The sequence below is a fragment of the Callorhinchus milii genome, unplaced genomic scaffold, assembly GCF_018977255.1.
Source record: "Callorhinchus milii isolate IMCB2004 unplaced genomic scaffold, IMCB_Cmil_1.0 Scaffold2, whole genome shotgun sequence".
NCBI lineage: Eukaryota > Metazoa > Chordata > Chondrichthyes > Chimaeriformes > Callorhinchidae > Callorhinchus > Callorhinchus milii.
In genome coordinates, this window is record NW_024704743.1 from 101,800,385 (window position 1) to 101,807,149 (window position 6,765).

A 6,765-nucleotide genomic window follows, 5' to 3' on the forward strand; every position below is an offset into this window, starting at 1 on the left:
CTGCAGCTCATGTTGTTGTTGGTGGTCGTAATGAGTGACGTTTGGTGAGATTTCTCAGCAATCCCTCATCTGTCCTCAAAATATTTGGGAGGGGGCAGGTACTATGGAGAATAATGCATCTTCAGTGTTGCTTATGTGCAAGATGCAGCCAAATTTCAGTGATCTACAACGCACAGGGGGAGATACTTTACCCGGGTAAAGGTTGTCTCTATTTTCTTAGCATTTCAAAGTGCCCAGAATTTGGCAAATTGTCAAAATTCAATCTTATAAGAAACTTACAGAAAACTGGCTTCCAAGTTGAGGTGAAATTTCTCAAATACTAGATGCTCTGAAAGCTTATATTATTAGTGTAAGTCCATACCCAGATGGAATTTCTCCATCATAATGTGAGCTTGGTTCAATTATTATTCTTGCCTGTGCTTGTGAGTTTATGTCCCATGTTAGGACTTGAGCTTGGGGCGATAGTTTAATACTCCTGTGCTGGAAAAGCACTGAATTGTCAGAGATGTTGTTTTGGATGAGATATTAAACCGAGGTCCATTTTGCCTCTTCAGAAGGATGTTTATGATCCTATAATAATATCTGAGCAGAGAAGAGAATGTCTGCCTGATTCCGGGCCATCAAACTTCTAGGTGACTGTTTTCTAGACAACTTACTGCTGCAAATGGCTTGCACATTACCTGTAAAATATTTTGAGTTGTTATGAGATGATAAAGGCACAATTTATTTTTCTCTAGTCCCTCTTTGTTTTGATGCCACACAATGTCCTGATCTATCCTCAGTACTTCTGATCTGCCCTCAGTGCCCTGACCTGTCCAAACCATTGATCTGCATTAGATGTGACAACAGTGATTTATGTTTCCTGAACAAAATGTCTCTGTGGGTAGTTTATTTATAGGGATCATTAGTCTTTTTTTTAGTTTAAATTTAATTATTTGTTAATTTTGGCTGAATACACCAGCATGGTTTGAATGACACTCACAGTGACATTGCCTGAAGCATCTCAAAATCAGACAAAAGTTCTAAAAATTAATTTTTTTTTGTGCTTTTTTTTTCAAATTCCAAGATGATTAAATAAAAGTGTGTCAGTGCAAGATGATTCTCAAAAATACCCACAAAAGATTCCTATACTATCTTTTTTGGGGTTAAGTGGAGGAATAAACTTCTGAGCATAAAACTACTGATCCACATCAAACAGCACATAATTATATAATAAATAATTATAATATATAGTAATAATCCTTACATTTCATATGGTGTTTTTCATGTTAGGAGGACATCTCAAAGAACTTCCTAGGGTTTTAACAGAATTTAGTAGAAAGTACAGTGACTGTATTTTATAGGGTAAAGTAACAGCGAATATTTACGCAGCAATATTTTACAAACAGCTATGTTTTTTTTATCTCGGGGATTTTTCTCTACATAAATTCATTAGTTTTATTTATTCTGGCTGGAGCAAAACCTTGAATCAGAGACAATAACTGATTGAAGCTCTCTTTATCAGAGATCAAAAGGCACTTTACAGATTTAGATGTGATCTTTCTCTTGAGTCGTCATTGAATTGATAAAACATATTTGGAGACATTATTCTCTAGAGTAAAGATGACTGAGAAGAGATCTTATAAAGATGTTTAAGATTATGAAAGGATGGATAAAATGGATGTTGATAGGTTGTTTTCCACCTGTTGGTGAGTCCAAAATGAGAGGGAATTAATCAAAGCCAGTAGCAGATCTAAAAAGGAGGAATGTAGGAGGAACTTTGTCACACAGAGGGTGGTGAGAATTTGGAAATCAATGTCAAAAGCTATGGTTAAAGGAAAACTCATCAATGTATTTCAGAGGAAAATGGATAAATATGTGAGGGAGGGAAAATAATAATAATAAATAATCTTTACATTTGGTGTAGTGTCTTTCACATTAGGAGTACACCCCAACACAGTTCACAGGATATACTATACAGCAAAGAGTATGCATAAAGTGTAGTGACTGTGTGTTTTGTGGGCGAACGTGACAGCCAATTTGCACACTGCAATGTCCTACAAACAGCCAAGAAGTTAATGAGCAATTTTATTTGGGGTATTGTCAGTCAGGACACCCTTGTCTTTTTGAATAATAATAATAATAATAATAATAATCCTTGCATTTGATATAGCGCTTTTCACGTCGGGAGGACGTCCCAAAGCGCTTCACAGAACACACTGTAAAGTGAATTGACTGTATATTTGTGGGCGAATGCGGCAGCCAATTGCGCACAGCAATGTCCCACAAACAGTCGTGGATTGAAAATGACCAATTTAGTATTGTTTTTGGTTTTGGAGGGATTATTATTAGGCGTGTGGAGTAAGGAAACTTGCCCAAGGTTTCGCCCTCTGCCTGGAATTGAACTCAGGTCTCTAGCTTGCAAAGCGAGTGCTCAACCACTGAGCTACAGGACTCCACATAGTGCATAGGATCTTTAACGTCCATCTGAACAGGGGGAGATGGGGCTTCTGTTAAAGTCTCATCCAAAGGACTGCACTTCCAACAATGCAGCACAGTCTCAGCACTGCATTGGAGTGTCAGCGCTAGACTATATGAGTTCTAAGTCCCCACATGGGGCTTGAACCCACAACTTTCTAACTCAGAGACAAGAGTGCTACCAACAGAGATACAATTACAAAAAAAGGGAAGGAAATAGAGTGTATTGGAGGGAACTGGAAGGGTGGGGGTTATGTGGAGTATGAACACCTGAATGGATGAGTTGGGCTGAATGGACCGTTTCCCTGCTGTATCATTCTATGCAAGTCTATGTAATTCTACCCCTAGGATAATCAGTCAGTTACGAAGAGACTCTTGAAGACTTCTTTCAAAGATTCTACTTTTCTTAGTTGCCATGTTTGTGATCCTGTATTGTCAGTTTCTAGATTTGGATTATTTATTTTTCTCTGTTATTAATTACAGTATTGTTTAATTGCTGAAGGCCAGTGTCTAGAGAATAACACTAATGCTTACCTGAATAGAGACACAGCAAAGCTATATGGTAATGTGTTAGAAACTGATGATCACAGTTAAATCTTTTAAAAGCCATGCCTTAATCTGCTTATGTGAATTATGGGCACATATTCATTTGAATAACAATCCTGAATCCTTTATGTAAAATCTTAACCCAAATCAATAGAAGTAACAAGTTTCAATTTACAATGGAGAGGAGGAATAAAGGGAAAGTATAAAAGCCTCAAGGGATTTCTTTCATCTCTGACTACAAACAATGTGTACATCAGAACTCTAAATTACTTCAAGACAGTTAATACTGTAGTGTCAACTCCGAAATGTTCATGGAAGCATAAATGTATGAGAATAGCTACCACAAATGTGTTGAATTTTAAAAAGCCTCATAATTTCAGTAGCCTGCATGAAATGAGAAGTTCATTGCAAGAGGAGACTGTGAACATCCAATTTATTCCACTCGAGGGAAGATTTTCACAACTTACTTGTAACTTTGTCACTTTGTGAGTTGTTAAATCCTGCAAAGAACAGTGTACATTCACTCTGCACCATTTGCTCTTGTGCTTTGGAAGCATGGATGCAAATTGTGTCAAAAAAAAAACAATACTGGACACCTTTACAATCTCATCCCACTTCTATCATGTTCTGCATTCCTTGCACAATTTGAAAAAAAATTAATTCAGTTTTTCAGTAAAATTAACCTGCGTATAGTCATCTTAAATACATTTCTAGAGCGTCTTTCACATAGAAACTTGGTGAGAATGAGGATGATGGATGTAGTGTGTCTGTCCAGGAGAACGCTTCAGCTGCACAGTTGAAGCTTCTGAGGCTGATATTTTTAATTTGTGATTGGGCAGAGCACTGCTGGAACTCACTTGGGAAGGAGAAAGAAAGTCCAGTTAAAGGCTATCCGAGGATCTTATTTCTAGGGCTCATAATGTAATGGAATCCTGAAGAATATTTAAGTAAGAAATGGCCCTCAGTCTAGATTGTATGAGGGGAAATACCTAGGATACAAGGAAAGACCGTGTGGGGCTTTTACTTATTTGGCAGTGGGATATTGTTCATCGATACATGAACAAAATGCTTATTTTAGTTCTAAAAGTGATTTGTTCAACTGGTCGTTTGTGACCCACTCGCACAGTGTTAAGAAAGAATGGTAAAAAACAAATTTCGAATAAAGTCTGAATTTAAGAATCTTCTAAAATTCTGCACAATCTTGAAGATTAAGGTTTCCAATGTGAAAGGCACTATACTGCATGTAGGGATTAAAGAGTTACAGTCTTGAACTTCAAGGTTGAGGCTAAGATTATGAAGCCTCTGGAACGTTGATTGCAGGAGGCCTGCGAGGAGAGCATTGGAAAAATCATAGCAATTATCCTTACTTCAGTCGTGCAACTAATTTATGGCAGTCCCAGACTTGGTAATGCTTCTTGTTTTAAAGACGTCAACATTTTATAGACACAATAACCCTTATGTAACTTAAGATAGGATATATCATCTCTGTATAAGAGTTGGACAATTTGATAGTAATGGCATTAATTAAACATTGCCGAGCACAACTTGCTCAAACAACCTAATAAAAATGCAGTATGTACTGAAGGGATGAATAAATAGTGGCTATTAAAACGTTGGCTTTTGACACTTTGCAACAACTTTTGAGCTGTAACTTTTTTACATTAATGCTCCCTGCTTAAAATAATTACAACAAACCTTGAGGATGAATTATCACGCATTTAAATACATTACTTTTGTAAAGTTGGAGAAATGGAATCCACAGCAGAAATAGAAAGAAGTCCTTTATTGGGCTTCCAGCTGCTGTTTCCTAACACCAGTATAAATATTGTCAGCCTGGCTCAGTTAATAGAACTCTCGCCTCTTAGTCATGAAGGTTGTGGGTTCAAGTCCTATGTTAGGACTTGAACATTGTTGGAGGTGAGTCGTTAAACAGAGGTCTTGTTTGCCTGTTCGGGTGGACTTTAAAAATAATTGCCAATCGCATTATTCAGAAAGAGAAGGGGTCTCTTGGCCAACAATCCCCAGATAAGGGGATTATTCCAGGCAGGGCGAAACCTTGGGCAAGTTTTCTTACTCCACACGCCTAATAATAATCCCTCATAAAACCAAAAACAATAATAAAATTGGTCATTTTCAATCTACGACTGTTTGTGGGACATTGCTGTGAGCAATTGGCTGCCGCGTTCACCCACAATTATACAGTCAATTCACTTTACAGTCTGTTCTGTGAAGCGCTTTGGGACGTCCTCCTGACGTGAAAAGCGCTATATCAAATGCAAGGATTATTATTATTATTATTATTATTATAAGTCTGTCATTCACCCATGGCTGTTTGTGGGACAATGCTTTGTGTAAGTTGGCTGCTATGTTTGCCTACAAATACACAGTCACTGCATTTCACAGTAAAATAATCTTGTGAAGTACTTTGAGATGTTTTGATGCCGTGTTAAGGCACTGTATCAAATGCAAGTGAAAACCCTAATAGATGGGATATTCCTACCTTGTCAAGGAGTGGGAAGCTTGTTTATAATAATTATTATTATATCAAATGCAAGTTATTTTATTATTTGCTAATTTTAGCTGACAATAATTACATCAAGACTAACCCGAAATGTTGAAAAGTCATGTCTGCTTTGTGCCCCAGTAAAACATATATGACCTTTAATGGCATTTGTTAAACAAAGAGAAGATGGTATATTTTGATATACTTATGGGTTCAGTGTGGAATGATATTTCATTACAAAGGCTCCAAGTTATCCAATGGAACTTGCTAATATCTTGAGTATTTCTCCTCTATGTAGTTCCATAAGCCCAATTCAAAGCCTGTAATTTGTTAGGAACAAGGACTATATGGTGGAAGTATATCAAACTAGCTTCAAAACAAGCAACTTCTTTACGATTATGCTGCATGGAATTTACTTTAAATATTGTCTGCTGGGATATTTTTCTGTTAAAGCTGTAAGATCACAATACTGGTTCCACTGATGCAAACACTTAGCTTCTCGGCAGGTTTATGTGGGACTGTGAGGTATCGTTGAATAAGTCATAAGCAGACTTATAAAAAAATATTATATCACATAAAGGGCCAATCATCTGAATGACCTGTCTCCTATTTGAACTTTGAAACCTGTTTCTATATGTTGTTAAATGCTTAAAACTAGCATCAAACTCCATGGTTGTACACTTCAACTTACCGAGCCAATCAGGAACCTAGGTGTCTTGTTCGACCCTCAACTGTCTTTTCTTCCCCACATCCAAGCCATGACTCACTCTGCCTTCCCTCTCCTCCGTAACATTGCCTGACTCCGTCACTACCTCACCCCTCAGGCTGCTGAAACTCTTGTTCATGCCTTCATCACCTCCAGGCTCGACTATGCAAACGCCCTGCTTATTGGCCTTCCTAACTCCTCCCCCACAGGCTGCAGATAATCCACCCGCACCAAACTCCGTGACCCCATCTCCCCCATTGTCGCCTGACTCCATTGGCTCCCTATCCTTCAGAGGATCTAGTTCAAGATCCTGGTCCTCACCAACAAAGCCCTCCATGGCCTCGCTCCATCCTACCTCTGCGACCTATCAACCCGCCTGCTCTCTCTGCTCAGCCGGCTCCGGCCTGCTCCATGTCCCCCGACCCACCCACCCTATTATTGGCGGAAGAGCCTTCAGCCACTCTGCCCCCAACCTCTGAAATTCAATCCCCGAATCACTCTGCCTCACCCCCTCCTTAGCCTCCTTCAAGTCCTGCCTCAATATCCCCTCTTC